Here is a 23,000-nt window from a genome sequence, read left to right on the forward strand (position 1 = left end):
TTTCTAGATTTTTTGATGATGGCCATTCTGACCGGTGTGAGATGATATCTCATTGTAGCTTTGATTTGCATTTCTCTAATGATTAATGATGTTGAGCATCCTTTCATGTGTTTGTTGGCAATCTGTATATCTTCTCTGGAGAAATGTCATAAGCTTGTTTTCTATGTCTGTGAGTCTGTTTCTGTTTTATAAATAAGTTCATTTGTATCATTTTTTAAGATTCCACATATAAGTGATATCATATGATATTTGTTTTTCTCTTCCTGACTTACTTCACTTAGTATGATAATCTCTAGGTCCATCCATGTTGAGGCAAATGGCATTATTTCATTCTTTTTTATGGCTGACTAATATTCCATTGTGTATATATGTATGTATATACCACATCTTCTTTATCCATTCATCCGTTGATATGGACAGTTAGGTTGCTTCCATGTCTTGGCTAGTGTTACTAGTGCTGCTGTGAACATTGCGGTGCATGTATCTTTTCAAATTAGAGCTTTCTCTGGATATGCCCAGAAGTGGGATTGCTGGATCATATGGTAACTCTATTTTTTAGTTTTTTAAGGAACATCCATACTGTTTTCCATAGTGGCTGCACCAATTTACATTCCCACCAACAGTGTAGGAGGGTTCCCTTTTCTCCACACCCTTTCCAGCATTTATTATTTGTAGACTTTTTAATGATGGCCATTCTGACCGGTGTGAGGTGATACCTCACTGTAGTTTTAATTTGCATTTCTCCAATAATTAGTGACGCTGAGCTTCTTTTCACGTGCCTATAGGCCATCTGTATGTCTTCTTTGGAGAAATGCCTGTTTAGGTCTTCTGCCCGTTTTTTTGATTGGGTTGTTTGTTTTTTTTGTTTTTGTGCTGTATGTATATTTTGGAAATTATACCCTTGTTGGTCACATCGCAGACAAAACACCATCTTTCTCTAGTCACTTGAAAAATGCAAGTCATGCCTTCCATTTTTCCCTTTCCACTTCTGCAGGACAATAGCAATACAAATACTACCTTTTTCTTCTCTGGGAACGATTTTCTGACCCTGCCAGGTCCCTCTTTCTCTCCTGCAGAACCCGTGAACTTCACCTCAGTTAGAGTAACCGTCACTCAAAATAACCTTTGCTTTGTTTACATGCTTATCTCTGTACCTCAAGACCTTCAGCTGCTGGAGAGCAAGGATATCTTTTTCTTTTTTTTTTTTTTTTTTTTTTTTGCGGTAGGCGGACCTCTCACTGTTGTGACCTCTCCCATTGCGGACGGAGCACAGGCTCCGGACGCGCAGGCTCAGCGGCCATGGCTCACGGACCTAGCCGCTTCGCAGCATGTGGGATCTTCCCGGACCCGGGCACGAACCCGTGTCCCCTGCATCAGCAGGCAGACTCTCAACCACTGCGCCACCAGGGAAGCCCTTTATTTTTGAATCTTTACTAACTAGCATAATTCTTGGAACATGGAAGAAGCACTAAATATCCTCATTGAATTGAATTTGAATAAAGTTTCAACTTTTTGAAAGGGAAACAAAAAAAAGAACTGACTGAATATTTACTCTAAACCAGTCTTCTCTTATGGGAAAAGCGATTGATGCCATTGCTCTGTTTTTTACGTTCCTTCCTAAACTTTGTTTACTTTGGCTTTTGTTTGGCTCTTGGAACAGAGGGAGGCAATGTTCAACTTTTGTGATTTTAGACCCTCTCTGAAAGACTACTTACTGACATACTGAATTTTGGCTTTTAATTTCATCATTTTGTGACTCAGAGTAGGGGGAATTTTGGTTAATTTGATGGGGAGTAACTTTAGCTTACTGTCAACACTACAAGCTGGTATTTGAGGGCATTGAGCTAAATCTTTTACATGCACAGTCTTATTTAATCCTTTCCACAATTCCATGAAGTAGGTATTATTATGTCTACTTTACAGCTAAAGAAACTGAGGCACAGAGAATAACTGGATCAGGGCTGTGGTAGGTTTTACCCTGGGTCTACAAGACTTCAGAGTCTAAGTTTTGAACATCACCCTATACTGCTTCTAGATTCAACTGTTTTCTTAAGCTGAATTAGAGAAATGATTCTGAAAGGGTTAAGTAATTCAGCCTTTCACTAAATGCTAATTGAGCACTGTCTTAGCTCAGGCTGCCATAGCAAAATACCATCACTAGATGGCTGAAACAACAGACGTTTATTTCTCATAGTTTTGGAGACTGGGAAGTCTAAGATCAAATTGCTAATAGATTCAGTTCCTGGTGAGGACCGACTTCCTGGCCTCTCTCTGTGCTCACATGGCCTTTCCTTGGTGAATGCATGTGCAGAGAGAACTCTCTCTCTGTCTTCCTCTTCTTATAAGGTCATTAATCCCCAAATGAGGGCCCCACCCTCATGACCTCATCTAAACCTAATTACCTCCCAACGACCCCATCTCCAAATACCATCACATTGGAGGTTAAGGCTTCAATATGTGTACTGGGGGGAGGGGACACACAAACATTCAGTCGATAACAAGTACTAACTAGAATTCTCTGGAATATGTTAGACTAAGCTCTGGGGAAAAAAAAGAAAAGAAAAGGAAAGGAAAGGAAAGAGCACAGCAGGGACTGGACTAGGGAGAGGCAAACAAGTGACCTAGGGCCCAGCATTATAGGAGGTGCCCACCCTCAGGTGCCCACCCTGCACTTGAACAACCCTGCAAGGCCATGAACCTATGTGCCTTGCTTGCCTCACCCCAGTCCCAGCCCTGCAGCACTTCATTTGCTCTTGGGGAACTCAGGGTCTAGCAAGGGCCTGGTATCAGTATGGGTCAGATCAAGAGAGAGAAACCACCCAGTTATTTGAACAGGGGAAGTTTAATATAAAGAATTATTAACTAGCAGTCTATTGTTTAGAAACCCGTGCGGACATGGAGAAAATATGACAAGTGAACCCAAGGAGTTTTGACCTTCAGGATAAGAGTGAGGACTGTTTTTCCCTCTGGGCTGTGCCTGAGTAAGCATGACTTGCCCTATTTATTAGGCAACATTAGACTCGGCAGCATTTCCTTTCAGATCATCCCAGGCATTTAGGCTATTTAAAAAATCTAAATAACATCTCAGTCAAACTAACATTCCAAGAGAGAAATGTTTTAATCTGTCTTTTCCCAGAACAGCCTTTAGGTCTGGGAGGAAGTGCAAACAGGCTGGGTGAGGGGCAATGTATCTGAAAATTTATGGGAAACCAGAAGTTTTGGCAAGGGTACGTATAAATCTCAAAGAAGAAATATAATTTGAAATCACATAAACTGTACAGAATTTGAATGCAGGTCAAATCACAACTGCTGTTTGTTATCTCTCATTTAAACTACAATAACAGGATCGCTTAAACAAATTCCCTTCCTTTCTCGAACTTTCAGAGTATTTATTATTTGCATAATGATTAATCTCCAGTTCCAGAGGATATTCCCAAAGGGAGAGACGACACCGAAGCACTTTAAATTTCAACCACATGGAAAAGAGAAGAGCGGAAGCTTCAGTTTTGGAGCCTACGCTCTCAGGAGAATTCTAAATATTGGTCGTCATTCTGTTGAATGTTCAGCTGAGGAGTGGATGGCTGAGAGAACACAATCCCAAACATTTGGACAATATATTCTAACTAGGTCAAAGGTGCGGCTCCAATTAAGGGATGATACCAGACCCTCTATTTATAGATCTTGAATATTTCAAGAAAGTTTTGTTCTATGCTTTGCAAGGGCTAAATCCTTATTCACAGAACCCTGGAGTACATCCAACCTGCCCACCCAAGGAACACTTTGAGTATTTTCCTTTTCACAGAGGCTGTTTATTTGCTGTAGTTTCCAGGGATCCAGGAAGCTTTTGGCCGGGGAAAAGGCAGCAGGTTTGAAGTACACCCCCAGAACTCAGTATTTGACCTGTAAAATTAAGGTACTGGGCTCAGTCAATGGCTCTCAGCCTGGCTGCATTTTAAAATTACCTGGGGGAGCTTTAAAATAATACCCAACCCTGGATCCCACCTCAGCCTAATTAAATCAGGATGTTTGGCATGTGGGCCCAGAATGTTAGTATTTTTAAAAAAAAAAAAACTTCCCAAGTGGTGCCAATGGATAGCAAGTTTTGAGAGCCACTTGCAGCTCTAATACATGATGCTATTGATTCCTCTGTGATGAACATGTTGCGAATAAACCTCTGTACACATTTAAAAAATTGTTTTTATCGGGATAAACTCTCACTTGGAGTATGTGAACGTGTGGATGCATTTGGATGAAGTCTAAATGGGAGTACACAAAAATGTACACACAAAAAAGCAAATGTGCTAGGGTACAGGGAGAAAGGGAGTTTTTCTCTAAAATTTCTAAAATATTATAGTGTTTTCATTGCAAAAAAACACTAATTACCAAACACTCCCTCCGCACTCACCCTTTTTGCACTTTTGGGTTTGGGGCTGCTTTCAGAAGGCTGTTGAAGCCTGCCCTCTGAACATGATAAAAGCATCTGTGTTGTTATTTGGTCAGAGTTGGACTTCTCAAGTAACTTTCTGTCTCTCTGCCCTGAAAAAGTATTGCACAAAGGAAGTTGAAAGTTCTATGTGCGTTGAGGGCCTAATATAAAGTGGTCATTCAATGCATATTCAATTATGATGACTAACTGTATCTTATGACTTTGTTCTGAAATCCAGTACTCAAAGCATAGTTCATGGATGATATTCATCAACCACGGCCATCATAAATATTCATCTAATGTCTGTCTTCATTAGGCGGCTATTAACATGTCAAAGATATTTGTGGAGAAAATGAAAGTGATAAATTCTATCTATATTTACTCTTATTTGAAAGGCTAAGTTATTTTTAGAGTCCTCTTTGATAAAATCCTTTAATCAAAGGAAGTTTCCTTTAGAAATAGTCTTCTGTTTTTAAGCCAATAATTTTGCACAAAGAAAGTTTATTAACGTTTTACTTGCTGGATGGATATTAGCCAAATGGTGGACTATGTAAATAGTCCAGTTCAGAGAAGGATAATATAAAGCACTGCTCTTAAAAGGTTAAATTGATGCCTTCTCTACTAACAGTACTTTGGAGTTGTTTTTCGAATGAAGAGAGCTGGCAGTGATTCTTCTCCACCCTTACCTGGTCCCCTTGGCGATCAATAACCCCAAGATTGTTGCATGGGGTTGGTTTACAGGCTGTGAATAGAAGAGGGCAAGCGTTGGCAAACTTTTTCTTTAAAGGACCAAATAGTAAATATTTTAGTCTTTACTATTCAACTCTGTTGTTGCTCTAAAGCAGCCATAGACAATATGTAAATGACCAGATGTGACTGGGTTCCAAAAAAACTATTTAAAAAAACAGGTGGCAGGTTGTATTTGGCTAATTAGGCCATAGTGTGCCCATGCTAGAAAAGAGCAAACGCAACAGGGTGTCACACTGGCTCTCAGGTTGCAGTGGGAGGACACAGGTCAGAACTGGACATTTTAGCTCAACCCAAAAAAGCCAGTGAGTGTTGGAGCTGTATATGAGCAAGTAGGTCTACCATGGTAGGAAAAGTCATGAGAATGCATGAATAAGCAAAGAGTGATAATAGCAATGGCTAATATTTACAGAGGACTTGCTTTGAAATTTGTATTAAATACTTTACATGTAATCTTCACAATCTCATGTAATCTTTATAATAATTTGGTAATCTCATGTAATTCTTATAATAACCTCAAAGTAGGTGTTATTATATTCCCATTTTATAGATGAGGAGATTGAGGCATGGAGAGGTTAAATAAAGTTCTCAATGACATACAGCTAATAAGTGGCATAGCTGAGATGCGAACCCAGATGGTGTGATTTTAGAGGCTGCTCTTCTATGCATTACGACCTCTTGCTAGGGGACAGAGCCATGTGCAAAATCATCCTAGCTGGAAGAACATAGAGGGTCTCTATCTAGGTACTTCAGTCTTGGTTCAGGTTCACTGTGCTGAGGATGGACCAAGAATAGAGCCCTGGGGTGTACACTGTGGGGAGACTATTCTCCATGGGCCTTTCATGTTTCTGCATGTCTTCAAGCAAAGGCATCGGCAGCCTTTTGTTGTGACTGTCTTTTCAGGGGTATTTTTATATTGAACAGCCTTGGCAGATAGAGATAGTATCTTCCCTCTGGAGCAGAAGGAAGCTTTGTTTTCTGTACTTTATAATAAAGACAATGTCTCCCTCTGGGGCAAAGTTGGGCAAGTTCAAAGTTGGGCAGCCCATTATAAAAGACTGGGGTTCTTCAGCTGTGTTGGAAACCCACTGTGTGTGTGGTATCCACCTGGGCTACCCTGTCACCCCCTTGGGATTGGAGGGGGGCAAGGGGAAATGACATGAACATGAATCTCATGTTGCTCTGCGTGTAGAATGTAATGAAGTCCTTTGTCTTTGGCCCAGGAGTCTCGGGTCTTCTACCAGCATTCATGAATCTGTGGCAGCTAACTGGTTATTGCGTAAACAGGGTAAAATCTTAGATCTTTCACAATTCTCGACAAACACAGAAGGTACAGTGGGTTAGGAAGGCTGGTCTGAGAGTGAAGGCTGTCCACTCTTGGCTTGGCTTTGTGTCTTTTAAAATTATGGATGAATGCGGGCCATGCTATGATCTGAATGTTTCTGTCCCCCCAGTTCATATGTTGAACTCTTACCCCACAAGGTGATGGTATTAGAAGGTGGGGTTCTTTGAGAGGTGATTAGGTCATGAGGGCAGAACCCTCATGAATGAGATTAGTGCCCTTATAAAAGAGGCCTCAGTGAAAAGATGGTGTATAAGAAGCGGACTCTCACCAGACACTGAATCAGCCAGTGCCTTGATCTTGGACTTCTCAGCCTCCAGAATTGTGAGAAACAAATTTCTACTGTTTATAAGCTACTCAGTCCATGGTATGTGTGTTATAGCAGGGAAAACAGATTAAAGCCAGAGACCTGTACTGAAGCCAGAGAGAGGAAAGCCTCTGTAAGCACCTGTAGCTCTTGGTCCCATAACTAGCAGAGTGCTATGGATCCTCTGAGTTCAGAAACTTACCACAAGGAGTTAAAGTTGATTCACTGGGATGATCTTCAATGAACCATAGCTGTAACATAAATACTACATTCCAGTAATCTAATATAATGGTTCTGGAACCTAGCTGCTCATCAGAATCACATGGTAATATTTTATTTATTTATTTTTGGCTGTGTTGGGTCTCCGTTGCGGTGTGCGGGCTTCTCATTGCTGTGGCTTCTCTTGTTGCAGAGCACGGGCTCTAGGCACGCGGGCTTCAGTAGTTGTGGCACATGGACTCAGTAGTTGTGGTTCACAGGCCCTAGAGCGCAGGCTCAGTAGTTGTGGCGCATGGGCTTAGTTGCTCTGCGGGCATGTGGGATCTTCCCGGACCGGGGCTCGAACCCATGTCCCCCGCATTGGCAGGCGGATTCTTACCCACTGCACCACCAGGGAAGCCCCCGCATGGTAATATTAAAATAACAACTTTTAAAACAACGGATTCTTGAGCACCACCTCATACATGATGGATCAGAATATCTGAGGGTGAGGCTCAGAAATCAGTATTTTAAACTGATTTGTTTGTTTGTTTCCCAGATTATTTAGATGCAGTCATTCCCTGCACTATTCTAATGACAAGGATTGAATTACATCACAGACAAATCCCAGTGCTTCTCTGTACCTAAGTTTCTTCACTTGTTACAAAATAGAATAGCAGTGGCCAATATGGTGGCAACTGGCCCCATGTGGCTATTTAAAATAAAATCAGTCAATGGTTAAATGAAGTTTAAAATTCAGTTCCTCAGTTGTATTAACTACATTTCAAGTAGTTAATAGCTACATGTGGCTAGTGGCTAAAGCATCACAGAGTGCAGATACAGAGCATTACCATCATCACAGAAAGTTGTGTTAGATATCTTATCATACCAGAAAAGAAGGAAGCCATAAAAGACTACTGGGGTTGTATTAAAAAACTCAGGAACCAACAGGAATAAGCTTCCACTGACCAAAGATGGGATAATTTGAGCACCCATTAGAATAATAATTGCAGTGGATTGAAGTGCATTAAATATACTTAAATCCATGAGTTCATAATCATATAAAATAGAATTTATTGGTGACTAACCATGCTAGGGAGCCAAGTAATTATTTGAAAACTGGAAAGTAAAGGGTTATCAAGCATTTAATCAGTAATTTCATCAAGGAAAGGCCATATAAATGCTTGAGATAGTCATGAGATGCATAGCAGAAGGCCCACTGGCACGTCCCATGGGACTGAGTGCCTGTTGCACTTTGCCAGGATCAGGTCAAGAACAAATACATCCTAGTACTGCTTTTTATTCCTTCCTTCATTTGCTCCCCATATCCTGCCCTCTTATTCTATGGGATTCTCAAATAAATTGGTATGTGCCAACTTCTGTCTCAGGCTCTGCTTTGTGGGGGAGCCCAGGCTAGGACAGCATTCTAGCTCAGATTTTTGAAAGAGAATCCAACCCGCCTGGCATATAGATTTGGTTGCTGGGTTATGATCCTACTCCTGGTCCAATAGCCTGGGAGGCGCTGCCTCTTCCAGAAATGGAGGTGGAACTTCTTAAAGTAGAAACGGTAGAAGGGCGAGACAACTGTTGGAGACACGTTGATTAACGTGTCCAGCCGACAGCTCTGCTACTGAGAGAATGATTTGCTGACCAGCAGCGTCAGTATCACCTGGGAGCTTGTTAGAAATGAGGAATCTCAGGGCCCAGCCGGACCTACTGAATGCAAATCTGCTTTTTAACAAGATTCTCCAGGTGATTTACACGTACAATAAAAAACTCTCTTCTAGAGGGAGTAATAATTGTCTGGCTTAGGGATATTTTTATAATAGATAAGATGTTGCATCCAAAGGTCAGTGGGAAGCACATATAGGGGAAGGAGAGAGAGCACGTATTGTTGGAAGGGGATGGCGGGGAAGCCAGGAGGCAGGGGAGGTTGGAAGAGGAAAAGTGGGATTGAATCTCCGTGAAAACACTTTAAAAATCCATAATAGAAAAAAGCATTCTGTACCTAGGTTATTATACCTGCACCATAAACCTCAAAACAAGTTCAGTGGGGAGGTGAAACACCCCCGCTCCGCCCCAGTGAACAGAAAGCAATATCTCCATGTGTCGTAGACACACAGCAGGTGAAATATTGGATGCAAGGCTTGTGTTGAGGGGGGCGGTATTTGTGAGGCAGGCAGACCCAATCCTGGCAATCTACTGCTTCCTTCTGGATACTCTGGGCTTCACCATCCCTCCCCCACCCCTGGACATCCTTCCCCCTCAGTTCATTGTCCCTTCTCTCATGTAAGAACTTTTAGCAACAGGCATGGTGTACTGGTAAATGTTTAACAACTGGCTCTCCAGAAACAAACATAGAGCTCTGATTTGTAGTGTTGGCCAATTTCCATAGTATAAATACTCCCACCGTGGCTGATTGTGAGCTGCCATGAGGTTAACTGGACACGGGGTTGGGAGGTGGCACGCACTGGCTCCAGCACACCCCAGGAAATAAAGGGTTGAAAGGACAAAGTAGAGTGGTTTACAGCCTTCCTAGAAGTGAGAGAAAGAAAGTCAAGTTGATGAAGACCTGGAGTGCTTGCTTTAACTTCAGCTACTATGATTCCAAAACATAGCTATCATCTCGTCCAATCTGTGGCTGTTTTTTTCGTTTTGTTTTTAATTTTTTTTGGCCATGCAGCCGGACCAGGGATTGAACCCTCACCCCCTGCAGTGGAAGCGGAGTCTTAACCACTGGACCGCCAGGGAACTCCCTGAGGCTGTTTCTTAACTTCAACTTTATTGAGAACGTCCTTATGTTGTAGCCCTAAAAGAACCAGAAGCTCAGCTGGAGAAAACGTTTGAGGACAGTCAGAACGAGGACAGTCTATATTTACCAAAGCTTCTTTCGTAAACATTATCAAGGCTCTGGAATGCTCACACCCACCTTTTGTGGGCACACCACACCCCATTCTTCCCTGCCTGAGTGTAGTCCTAATGACTCCCACCCAGCTCCCTCAGGTGTCACACACCCTGCTTCTCTGGCCGGAGTTCAAGCCCTCACCTGGTTTCCTTGAATGCCATCTAAGAGCTGCACACCTGTCTTTCCTGGGAGGTTTACAGCTGGCACATAACTCCCTTCCCTTGGGGATATTAACGGATAATGCATATCTATCAAACTTGCTGTAGGTACTGGCAGGTAGCTTAGACCTCTCCCCCTGCCCACAAGCAGTGCCATGGGAGCTCAATGTTGGGTCTCTCAAGGCCTGATCCAGGGACCCCATCACTGCTGGGCACCCCCCAAACTCCATAACCATTGATTTCTGTTTGGTGCAGCTCCGGGCCAGCTGAAGCACACTCTCCTCACCTTTACCCACAAAGCGCACGCCTGAATTTCGCATAACTGCTCTGGTTGCTCACCTTTCTCTTCTTCTTGGAAAGCATCCAGTACTAGGAATCCAGCTAACTACAGACAACCCAAATTAATGCTTCTTAACCTGCATGAAAAAGAATTTTTTGTAACCTTCTCTTTGGTGTTGGTGTCTAATCGATGATAACTTTCAGGAAAGAAGCACTTCTACTAGCAGGTTAAAAGTATTCATTTTTTAGGGCCTCCCTGGTGGCGCAGTGGTTGAGTCCGCCTGCCAATACAGGGGACACGGGTTCGTGCCCCGGTCCGGGAAGATCCCACATGCCGCGGAGCGGCTGGGCCCGTGAGCCACGGCCGCTGAGCCTGCGCGTCCGGAGCCTGTGCTCTGCAACGGGAGAGGCCACAACAGTGAGAGGCCCGCGTACCGCAAAAAAAAAAAAAAAGTATTCATTTTTTGCAGCCCTCATATCTGTTTGAAATGTAACAGCTTGTTTGTTCCTTTCCCCAGATGAATGCACCTTCATCTTTAGATTTATGATTTAATTTTTATTTCTTCTAAAATAGAGACAAAAGTAGTGGAAGTTCCCATTATCTCTGTCAGAGCTTCTCTATGATTTCTTTGCCAGGCACCCAAAGCAGCCTCTAGTTGGGTTTATTCCTTTTAAATCTCATTCTCTCTCCATAGTGTTTTCTCCTCTGAGCACATAAACACATCACTACCCTTTCTTCCAAAGTCAAGGCCAGCTTACATAAGAGGAATGGTTGACTCTGACAGTAAGTAGCACTCTAAGTGGCTCAGCTAACTCACCACAGTTTGGGTGTCTTTCCAGGTTGGCGAACACACCAGGGCCAGAGATCAGTGTGTCTTTCCTGCCAACAGAGAACCTTACTTCACCCTTTGAGTGTTCCATTCAGAGTGAGTCAAAGGTCTCCAGACTAAAAAATGCCTTTAACTGAAGCCCAAGTTTTGCAGGAAGGAGTCCCAGCTTCTGCTGTTAGGCCCAAGAGGCTGACCATGGAGCATCCTTGACCTTTCTCTGCCTCCCAGAGGTCCCATGCACTGGGGTCCAGTGTGTCCTCTAACCCCACACGGAGGTTCCTCGTGAAAGGCCTCTGCTGAGTTCGCAAGGACACAAAAATGGAAATGCCCCGAGGGGAGAGATTTTTCCAGAGTTCTTGGTTGTCGGAGAGAGGAACATCATCAAATGGCTCTGAAAGAAAAGATGAAAGAGATCAGCATCGTAAGCTGTTGGGAGATTAGACTGTCCAGTCGGCTTGGTTCAAGATGAGGCAGAAGCCGGAGCAGAGATAATTCTGCACGGGAGTTGCTAGCATTACGAGCAAGGTTTCAGGGAACTTATCAGGAAAGGTTAAGTTGAATGGGCACTAATGAGTTGATGACTCAAATCCAGGAACAAGTAAGACCATAACAACCAAAAGCATAGAGAGGTGAGATGCTATGCAATTATAACATCCCCTAGGGACAGGCATTGGGCTGCAGGATGAGATTGGCTGACCCCTGCCCAGTGAGCAAATGATGAGGTATTTAACTAACATGCAGACTGTGAATATGCCCAGAAGAATTCTTAAAGCACTTGAAAGCTTTAGCGCTCTCTCTCTTTTTTATTCAAGCCCATCTTTGGACAAAGGACTAAATAGATGTGGGCAGATCTTTAAAATGCCTAAGATCGGGTCTACCTGAGCCTTGTGTATTGTAGGTACTCAGAAAATGGTTTACTGATTATAATGTAATAGGGCTCATCCCCTGTCATGGGGAGCTATGGCCAGGGTCTTTAAAGAGTGAGTGATAGCTAGTGACAAATGTTCAGAATGTCCCACAGCGGTCTATAGTGCCCAGTCCAGAGATGGGCTGCCCCTCTGCTAGGACAGGGCTTTATCAGTTTATTCCAAAATGGGTAAATGTTGCGTGTTCCCTTGGCCTTAGAAGAGGTAAGACATAGCACAGGGCATTAATGTAAGTCTTCAGTTCAGGCTGAGGGGGTGATATGTGTGTATTAACATATATTTCGAAATCAGGAAAGCAGTCTTTCCCTCATCCTCCTCACTTCCAAAATTTTCTTTCCGAGATATTCTCTATTGTTTTCCCAGTGCAGTTAGGTCGTAGTTTGCCTTATAAGGAATTTTAGAGTTTTAAGAGCTCTCACTATAGGAAGTTTTTCCTGCTGTTCTGCCTGAGTTGCCTTCTGCTTAATTTTAGTTCATTATGTCTGTAAAGACAGGGAGGGTTTTATGGGGCAAAAGGCCCAGTCATCGTGGGAAGGATGAATCATTTCAAGAACAGTGACATGGGCGCAAAGGCAAAGACAACTGAGGGGCAGGAAGCTGGGGGTGGATGGGTTATTGAGAACAGCATCAAAAGTCTGTCTTTTCTCTCTGTTACTCCCACTAGGGGGTGCCCAGCATTCCAGAATAATCACTGTTACTAGGAAGTTGAGGTGTGAGGTGGCATTTCCTCCTAATAGAAGGGCAACAGCTGATCCAGGTTTCCTTCATCTCTGCCCTGATTTGAGAAGAGATCTGGGGATGGGGTGAAGGGAGTACACGGATTGGGATTGAGGGGAGGGGTCTCAGATCAGTAAATACACTAATGCCTCCCAAGCATCTGAGGATTCTCAGTCCGTGGAAACCTCTGGTGATATCCTGGGTTCTCTAGGACCCACTGGTCTTGAAGTCATTGACTGGAGTAATTATGGATCAGAAAAGTCCTCCTGGGCCCAGGAGAGGTGATGATATTTCACCCCTGGGGCTAAAGAATTTATGGTAATAAGAAATGAGCAGGACTGAGAGATTGGTTGCAGATCAGGGATGGAATAAAGATCAAAGATGAGGTGAGATTCTGAAATAGAGTGGGTAACAGGTATGGATGAAGGTCAGGGAGAGGCGAGGGTATTTTGAGGGTCTCAAAACATCTAGGCCCTCAGAGTGGTCACAGCATAAGTTTTAGTTATGAATGGTTTTGTGAAAAGAAAATGGAACTTGGACTTTGGTAGACGGGAGTTCACATTTCAGCTCAAGCATTCAGTACTCATATGACCTTGGGAATTTTCTAACGTTCTCCAATATCTTTTTTTTTTTAAATATATTTTTTATTGAAGTATAGTTGAATCACAATGTTGTGATTTTTTAAAATTTATTTTTTATTGAAGAATAGCTGAAGTACAATGTTGTGCAACATCTTTAATCCTCAATTTTCTCATCTTCAAAATGGGACTAATGATACTAGGGCTACTTGAGAATTTAAAAGATATAAAGCACTGAATAAATCTATTTTCTCCCTTTTCCTTTTTCTACTTGGAAATGGCTGAGGGCAAGGAAAGGAGATATATCTATTCCTTCAGTTCTTGTACCCCAAGACGTAGGATAGCAGGACTGCAGCCCTGAGGTCAGAGGGTCCTCTCAGGCGTCTGGGGTTTTCCGCACCACAGAACTTCAGTGAGTATTCAGGACATGCTGCAGAAGTCCTGCCCTCTTTGACCCTGTGGACCAGTCCTCATACTTTGCAGGCTTTTGAGCCATAATTTAGAAACCAGCCTCCAACTAAATTTACAGCGGTCACCATCTGGTCCGGAGGCCTTCAGTCTCTGAGAATTAAACTATCTTGCCCACACAGAGCGCCAAATCCAGGTATTACCAGTTAGTCCATGTTAATATGACAATAATTCACAATTCTCTCAGCACAGTTTTACAAAGTATGGGCCATAGACCACCTGTACCAGCATCAGCAGGTGGGCTTGATAAAAAATGCAGATCCCTGGACTCCTGCCAGACCTGTGCAATTAAGACTCTCTAAAGTTTAAAAGCAAAGGCTTAGAAAGTTAACCAGTCCCAGGTTACACTTTTACATGGAAACACAATGCCTTAATCCTCCAGAGTGCTCTTTTGTAGAGGAAGAATGGGGCTCTTCAGCAGACTTCTCATTGCTTTGAAAATCATACCGTACAGGTGTTTCTGACGCTGCTTATTTATAGAGCCAACTCTGTCCCTAGCCACTTACTTACTTCCCCTGGAACTTCCTCAATGTTGGAAACATCACTGTGAAGGTCACAGACCATTTCTGTGGACACCCGATGAGACGGTGTGATTCAGAAAGGTCACTTTGATTCTCTCCTGAGCCACAGTGGTAACCTGGCTTCCTGTTAAGGCAGTGGGGGAGGGGAGAGTGTTCTGGTTCTTGTTTCTGGGGATGGGGGAGGGGGCCACCAGGATAAAGGTTGATCACCAGCGTCCCCTTCCTCTGCATTGACAGAGCACTTGCTGCCAGTTTAGCTGTGCTTACGCTGAGGATTGGGGCAAAAATTAGCCCTTCCTCTAAAGCTGTGAACTCTGATCTCTCAGTCTAGAGAGAGATGGGCTGTGGACATGTGAGCAGACTCCATGAGCTTCCTCCTGACAGCCAGGCCTGCATGAGCTGGCTTTTCAGAAGGAACTTGTGACTGTGGATCACTCTCCAGAGAGACAAACCTTTTCAGACTTAGAGAAAGGCAGTGGCAGCAGCCTCTGCATTAAGTTTTAACCAGCTCTTACAGCCCTCTGAGTTACACGGTTCACCCTGACCTCTGGGGCGTCCCTGCACTGCACAACTACAGCGGCTGTTCAGGGCATACTGGGAGCTGCGGAGAAATTTTGCAATAAGGATTCACATCAGCTTCAAAGTGCCCAGAATGAGCATTAAAATGCTGCCAGGAAGACAGTTGTTGCTACGTTAAATCTCTGGGGGGACAAAGTGGGAAACGAAGGTTAGTAAAATAAAACAAAACAGGTCATGGTTGTGAAGCAACCTGTCCTCAGTATCTAACTACATGGAGCTGGTGTCAGCCTCTTTCCAAGAGGGGCTGTGTCCCTCCCTGAACGGAATACTGATAGGAAAGAGCTCCCCCCCATAAAGCATCCTTTGCACCCTCCCAATCGATTCTTTCCCTTTTTGTTTTCTAGGAACAAGAGGATTCATCTGACTTAACTGGCGATGGCTCCCTTCCCCATTTATTATGCCATTCCTAAAGCTTCCCTCCTACCGGGCTCAGTGAGAGCTATGGAGGAGACACCCACCTCAGAGGTACAAGTTCACAGATACAGAGCTACCCCTCTGCTGGGCCCGAGGCGAAGAAAACTCCCAATCTCTTTCTTGTAGTCATTGGGTTCTGCTGAACCTGGAAAGGAAATAAATTCCAAAGGCAGGAAATGACCCAGAGACCATAACAATATGTGAAAAGCCAAACCGGTGCTTCCGTCGCTTTATTTCAAACTATTCTAATCTGCGTCCCAGGAAGCCTAACCCATTACCAGATGGAGATCTGTTTTCAGACGCCTCTCGGCATCTGCCACTCCTGGCTGGTGACGTTTGCGCATTTCAAGAAGGTTGCCACTCCTGGCTGGTGACATTTGCACCTTCCAAGAAGGCAAACCTGTCCCCATAGCTTCAAACTTCCAGAGAGGTGCAGCCCCAGGAAAGTCCTTGGGTCTCCGGCTGACAGCACCAGCCATCTCATGTGCTTCATTGTAGCTGAACTGTTGCTGGCCTCCAGCCTAGAATGCTAGCGCACCGAGTCTGTTCTTGAAGACTTGCAGAATCTGAAATCACAAAGCCCTGTGTTGCCAGAAAAGGCTGGCTCCCTCGCCTGCTTCCTAATCCCTTCTCACCAGGCTTTCCTAAAGAAACCCGATGAGTCAGGAAGGAAGAAAACGTGTCTGAGACAGAGCTGGGGTTGGGCTGGTCTCTCTCATCACTTCTGAAAGTTCCTCCTGTTTCACTATGCGGGGCATGTTTGGGGATTCGGTTGTGCTTTTCTTGTTTCCTCCTCTGTCAGCTCTCTCTTTGAGGACCACTTCATTTACCACTCACGAAATCAGCTCGGCAAAAGCGGGAGGCCCTCTGATGAGGAATTCGTCCCTGCTGCAAGGAAGTTTTGACTTCACTTTTGTCCCCGGGAGCATGGCAAGGAAAAACTCCCACCTCGATTCCCAGGTGGAACCATCATTCAGTTGCTTTGTTCCGGCCCGGGGGCCTGTGCGTTTCCTAGGCTTTTAATTTTTACTGAACGCCCTCCATCAGTCTTCCCACTGAAGGCTGTGTACCAGTTAGATTTTAAACCCAGTGAGGTGGCTTCTGGGATACCTTGCTTCAAACAGGTATCCTGCTAATCCCTTCCCCAGGTAATCAGAAAGTAGCTATAGTTGAAATGAATAATGTGCCCAACTCTTTCAACACTTTCGAAATGTTAAACAGATTATAAAGTATAAAGAATCCAATATATTTGTTGACATCTGGTTTATAGAAAATCTCCAGCAAGATGGAAGGGGGGAGTTCAACATCAGGCTGGGTGAAACGGGAGCAGCAGTGAAGGGCACTGCTCTCCTGCGTTCTGGCATCAGATACCTGTTCTGGAGTCCCAGTGGCTCTGTGCTCCTATCTACGATTGTGTGCTGTTTATTATGAAACATGCTTTAAAAAGTATGTTCTGATAAGCTTGGGTTTATCCTTGGCAATGGAATGTATTTTCCATTACAAGACAGTAGCTTAATATCAGAGGTAGGTTGTATCAACTATAGAAGGTGGTAATAGACAGTAGATAAAAGAACATAGGGGATCTTTACGAAAAGGAGAGGGGGAGAGAGAGAGAGGCAGAGAAAGAGAAAGTCTTTTTTGTTGTTGCCAGGAAGAGACAACCTTGCAGGGAGTGTAAGATATATGAGTCTCTCTCTTTCTCCCCTTGCCTCTGCCTATGGAAAAGGAGCCAGGAAAAGCTAGAAACAGGAGACAGAGGGAGGCCATCTCTCCAAATGTTGGTACCAGCCAAATAGGATAAATTGTTCATATGATGATGATGACCACAACTGTAATGATGAAGAGAACATATTGACCCAGATGAAAAAAACAAAGGCTTTGATTTCAAGCCATGCTTAAGTCCCAAAGTACTCCTGTTAGAGCCATTTACATGACCCAAGGGACAGGAATTTAGGGTGAGTGAAATAAATATAATTGGAAAGAAAGATCAGGATTAGATTAAAATGTGATTGAGAATGGTTAAAAATTAGGAGAAAGGTACCGAATTCTACTTTTTTTTTTTTTTTTTTTTGCGGGTAACGGGCCTCTCACTGTTGTGGCCTCTCCCGTCGCGGAGCACAGGCTCCAGATGCACAAGCTCAGCGGCCATGGCTCACGGGCCCAGCTGCTCCGCGGCATGTGGGATCTTCCCGGACCGGGGCATGAACCCGCGTCCCCTGCATCAGCAGGCGGACTCAACCACTGCGCCACCAGGGAAGCCCATTCTACCTATTTTTGTACTGCTTTCAGTCTTGATCTAATGATCTGTTAAAAGATAACATCATGAGTTAAAAACTGTATTCTTTTTTTTTGACTGAGTTATAACTGACATGTAACATTTTATTGGTGTCAGGTATACAACATAATGATTCGATATTTGTATATATTGCAAAATGATCACCATGATAAGTCTAGTTAAATCCATCACCATACATAGTTACAACATTTTTTTTCTTGTGATGCAAACTTTTAAGATCTACTCTCTTAGCAACTTTCAAATATGCAATATGGTATTATTAACAATAGTTACCACACTGTACATTACATACCCATGACTTATTAATTTCATAACTGGAAGTTTGTACCTTTTGACCTCCTTCACCCATTTTGTCCCCCCCCTCACTCCTCCAGGAACCATCCATCTGTTCTCTGTATTTATTTATGAGCTTGGTTAAAAACTGTATTTTTATTTAAATGTATAACAGAGCAAAAGATTTTGTTCTGTTCTCTGAGACACATATTTGGGATGCCTGGCCATTGGGAGCCTTCTCATCCTCCACAGGCTTTACCAGAGACAAAGAACAGAGGATGGAATACACAGCTTCTTGAGTGCTAGCAGTGAAAGGTCAGAGTTATAACATGACAGTAAATGTTATATTCTGCTTAATCCCAGCTTTAACAGAGGTAGTTGCTAGACACTTAAAGTGGGTGCTTATATTTTACAAATGGGAGAACAGAATCAAAAATGGAAAAAGAATAGAGCCAGGAATCCCAAACTATGCGCTAGGTGCTCAGGACACCACAGCAAACTCACGGACGCCCTGTGGCATAGGCTAAATGTTGAGGGAGATGTGGTGATGCTTGACATCTGTCGGCCACCAGGTGAACTACTTGGTCAAGGTTGTTCACAGTTTCAACATTAGATTGTGCTGCACTCATTTCAAAGATGTCTGATCTTGGAGAAGCTGGATTTTCAGCAGCTGTTATAAAATGCAAGTAGTAAGTGAAAATCAGTGTGAACACGAGGTGAATAAGTGGTGGTGTCTACACAGGTTCCAAGGTTTGAGAGACGATGTTCAATGCCTGGCATACATATCCTTTTATAAACAACTGTGGTTAAGAACAAAATAAAAATATTTTTTCTTTCAATTTATGTGTATTATATTTTCAAATGGCTAAGTTGTTGGGAACTTTCTACTGGATAAATGAGATTTATGTTAGGTTTTTTTTTTTTTCTTTTGGCCTAGGAGCTCTGTGAAAAAATTACTGAGACACTAAGATGCTGTGAATTGGGAAAGATTGGGAACCTCAAGATTAGAGCTATACAAACTGTCTCAAAGGGCAAAGGTGGATTTTAATGGCTTAAGCTCAATGGTGAGTATAGAAAAGTGATTCTCTTTTTTTTCCCCCAGACCATTCAGGGCACTGCTCACAGTAGTTCCCCTGTTTCCACATAAAATGAACATTCTTAGTCTGAATGCTTTTTTATTAATGGAACTATTTGGTAGACTATTAAAAGTTGTCTTGTACAATGCTTCTCAAACTATCTTCCAATCTCTCATGGACTATGTGATAACTTGTGTTAACTTGGCTAGGCCAGGGTGCCCAGATATTTGGTCAAACATTATTCTGGATGTTTCTGTGAAAGTGGTTTTTTAGATGAGATTAACAGCTAAATCAGTAGTTGAATAAAGCAGATTGCTTCTATAGTATGGGTGGGCCTTATCCAATCAGTTGAAGGCCTTAATAGAACAAAGACTGAACTCCCCTGAGCAAGAAGGAATTCTGTATATATAAACACACACACACACACACACACACACACACACACACACACACACACACACACATCCTGTTGATTCTGTTTCTCTGGAGAACTCTGACTAATACAGATTGATACTTTTAAAAAATGCAATAAAAATAAATTTTTAGGAAAACAATCATATGCTTAAATATTGTGGAAATGTTAAATTGTTATAAAACTTTCTAAATGCTTGCTTTCAGTTTCCATATTTAGTTAGTCTGATTAGTAATAGTAATAGTAGTCTTTTGTAAATAAGTTCATTTGTATCATTTTTTTGATTCCACATATAAGTGATATCATATGATATTTGTCTTTCTCTGTCTGACTTCATTTATTATGATAATCTCTAGGTCCATCCATGTTGCTGCAGATGACATTATTTTATTCTGTTTTACGGTTGAGTGATATTCCATTGTACATATATACCACATCTTCTTTATTCATTCATCTGTTAATGGACATTTGGGTTGTTTCCATGTCTTGGCTATTATAAATAGTGCTGCTGTGAACACTGAGGTGCATGTGTCTTTTCAAATTAGAGCTTTCACCTTTTCTGGAGATATGCCCAGGAGTGAGATTGCTGGATCATATGGTAACTCTATTTTTAGTTTTCTAAGGAACCTCCATATTGTTCTCCATAATAGCTGTACCAATTTACATTCCCACCAACAGTGTAGGAGGGTTCCTTTTCTCCACGCCCTCTCCAGCATTTATTATTTGTAGACTTTTTGATGATGGCCATCCTGACCAGTGTGAGGTGATAACCTTATTGTAGTTTTGATTTGCATTTCTCTAATAATTAGTGATGTTGAGCATCTTTTCATGTGCCTGTTAGCCATCTGTATGTCTTCTTTGGAGAAATGTCTATTTAGGTCTTCTGCCCGTTCTTTGACTGGGTTGCTTGGTTTTTTTTTTTTTTGATATTGAGGAGGGGAGGGATAAATTAGGAGTTTGGGATTAACAGATACACACTCCTCTATAGGAAATAGATAAATAACAAGGTCCTATGGTATAGCACAGGGAACGATACTCAATATCTTACTATAACCTATAATGGAAAAATAATCTGAAAAAAATACATATTCTTATATATATAATACATATTATATATATTCTCTGATATATATAATATGTAACTGAATTTCTTTGCTGTACACCTGAAACTAACACAGCATTGTAAATCAACCATACTTCAATTAAAAAAAAAAAAAGTAGGGTTTCCCTGGTAGTGCAGTGGTTAAGAATCTGCCTGCCAATGCAGGGGACACGGGTTCCAGCCCTGGTCCGGGAAGATCCCGCATGCCGCAGAGCAACTATGCCCGTGCACAAGTACTGAGCCTGTGCTCTAGAGCCCGCGAGCCACAACTACTGAGCCCGTGAGCCACAACTACTGAGCCTGCGTGCCACAACTACTGAGCCCATGTGCCACAACTACTGAAGCCCGTGTGCCTAGAGCCCATGCTCCACAACAAGAGAAGCCACCTCAATGAGAAGCCCATGCACTGCAACGAAGAATAGCCCCCACTTGCCACAACTAGAGAAAGCCCGCACACAGCAACGAAGACCCAACACAGCCAAAAATAAAAATAAATAAAAGAAAATAAATTTATTTTTTTAAAGTGTTTAAAAAATCTAAAGTAAAAAAAAGTAGATATTAACAGCTGCACTTTATAAATAAGCTGCACTTTATAAATAAAATCTTCATGGAGATAAAAGAAACTGCTTATAGAAAAGACCTCATGGATGGATGACTCAAAGCCCCCCACCAAAAAAAAAAAGAATTTGTGGAACACACTTTGTATAGCATTGATCTCATAAAAAATGTAAATACATCTGTACACGCACACATGTATTATTTACTTTTTATTTTGAACAAATTTTAAATTTACTGAAAAGTTGCAGAACTGGTACAGAGCTTTCCCATATATTCCCTCACCCAAGTTTCCCAATTTTAACATCTATACAACCGTAGTACAATTTTCCAAATGAAGACATTAACATTGGTACAAAACTATTAACTAAACTGCAGAGCTTATTCAAATTTCACCAGATATATTTTAAATAGTGAAGTCACTACTCTAGGATGTGCAACTTTAGTAGATACTGGGCCAGAAGATTTTTGCAGAATGTTGCTTTATTTTGTTTGTAGATCAGCCAACTGAGAATAGAAAAATTTGACAGCAATTGTGGATTGTTCTATAGAAGAATATACAAACCACAGACCTCAATTAAAAACATCTCACATATTGATCGAGCCAGTACCGCAGTTCCTAAGCTTGACTATCATTTCTGCCAGAAATAACAAATTCTTTTGTATTTAGAGAGATTAGTCACTTAATGACAAAATGCATTGAAACATGATGCTTGAATGTGAATCTGAAATGGTATGCATTTTTGGCCAGGCGATTGTTTTCCATCTCTTCTGTAAAGTCTTTTATGACCTTTCATAGGCAGAACCCACCTTAACGGCTTTTTGGGCCCCTACCGTAACGACTTCACAGATGTCTGTCATGGCATCTGTAACAGTTGCTATAATTGGGGTAGGTACCTGCTAAACTGTGAGCAGCTTGTGGGCATGACTGTGTCTTGCTCACCCTGGTAGCTCAGTGCCTGGCCTAATGCCTGAAGCATAGCAGGCCTGCAACACATGCTCACTGAAGGAAGGAAAGAATGAATTAAACACACAATAAGTTCACATCAACATTTTTTTCCCACCTGATCTTGTTGGGAAAAGAGCCCGTAACTCGAAATTATTCTAGTGAAAAAGACAATGGCGCATATATATTAAAAAGGAAAAGCTTTCAAGGGCCTTGTGTTTGAGAAACAGGCTTTGAATGCCAGGTGTGACTTACAAACTGAATAAAGAATATCACTGTTACAAACAGCACAAGTGTCTGGGTGCTGACTCACTTTATTCCATAGATGTATTGTACTCCGCAGGTAATTTTTTGTTGTTTTTCTTTTTTGCGGTACGCGGGCCTCTCACTGTTGTGGCCCCTCCCGTTGCGGAGCACAGGCTCCGGACGCGCAGGCTCAGCGCCCATGGCTCACGGACCCAGCCGCTCCGCGGCATGTGGGATCTTCCCGGACCGGGGCACGAACACGTGTCCCCTGCATCGGCAGGCGGATTCTCAACCACTGAGCCACCAAGGAAGCCCTCCGCAGGTAATTTTATCCACCTGAGTAAAACTCGATTTCCACTTAGGCTGATGTGTTATTAATAGTTATCATTATTATTCACAATTTCTACAGTATGTGTTTTCAAAGAGTTATGTTCCTCATTCTTAATGAGCTATGCAGACGGAGGTAATGAAAGGTAATCTAGTCTCCCATGTAGCTGGTATTCAGTACATTGTTATTGACTGATTCATTACTGAACTCAGGCACAGGTGGGTGCAAACTTGGAGGAGGAAAGCCTCTCTCATTTTTACACGGAGGAAGTGTGGGGAGTTGGGGGCAGGCAGACAAAGGTTGGAGAGGGAAGGAAGTAGGAATTCCTCCCAGATGGGAATGGAGCAGCCTTCTGAATCCCTGACCCACTT

General features: G+C 42.6%; 1 protein-coding gene across 17 annotated transcripts in view; it reads left to right on the forward strand.

Annotated features, from left to right (window-relative positions):
• Window positions 1–23,000, forward strand: part of TMEM178A (transmembrane protein 178A) — a 262,811-nt gene that overhangs the window by 66,716 nt on the left and 173,095 nt on the right. For 8 of the 17 annotated variants that reach the window (XR_008618885.1, XR_003682285.2, XR_008618886.1 and 5 more), the window contains 2 exons: window positions 15,326–15,446; window positions 18,902–19,028. The gene's annotated coding sequence lies outside the window, so the exon portion shown is untranslated. Of the gene's footprint in view, window positions 1–11,202; window positions 11,289–13,705; window positions 13,826–15,325; window positions 15,447–16,197; window positions 16,356–18,901; window positions 19,029–19,808; window positions 20,439–22,398; window positions 22,624–23,000 lie in introns of those variants that run through there. The other 9 variants (XM_055089139.1, XM_055089138.1, XM_055089140.1 and 6 more) reach the window with 7 other exon arrangements.

The sequence above is a fragment of the Physeter macrocephalus genome, chromosome 12 (genome assembly GCF_002837175.3).
Source record: "Physeter macrocephalus isolate SW-GA chromosome 12, ASM283717v5, whole genome shotgun sequence".
NCBI lineage: Eukaryota > Metazoa > Chordata > Mammalia > Artiodactyla > Physeteridae > Physeter > Physeter macrocephalus.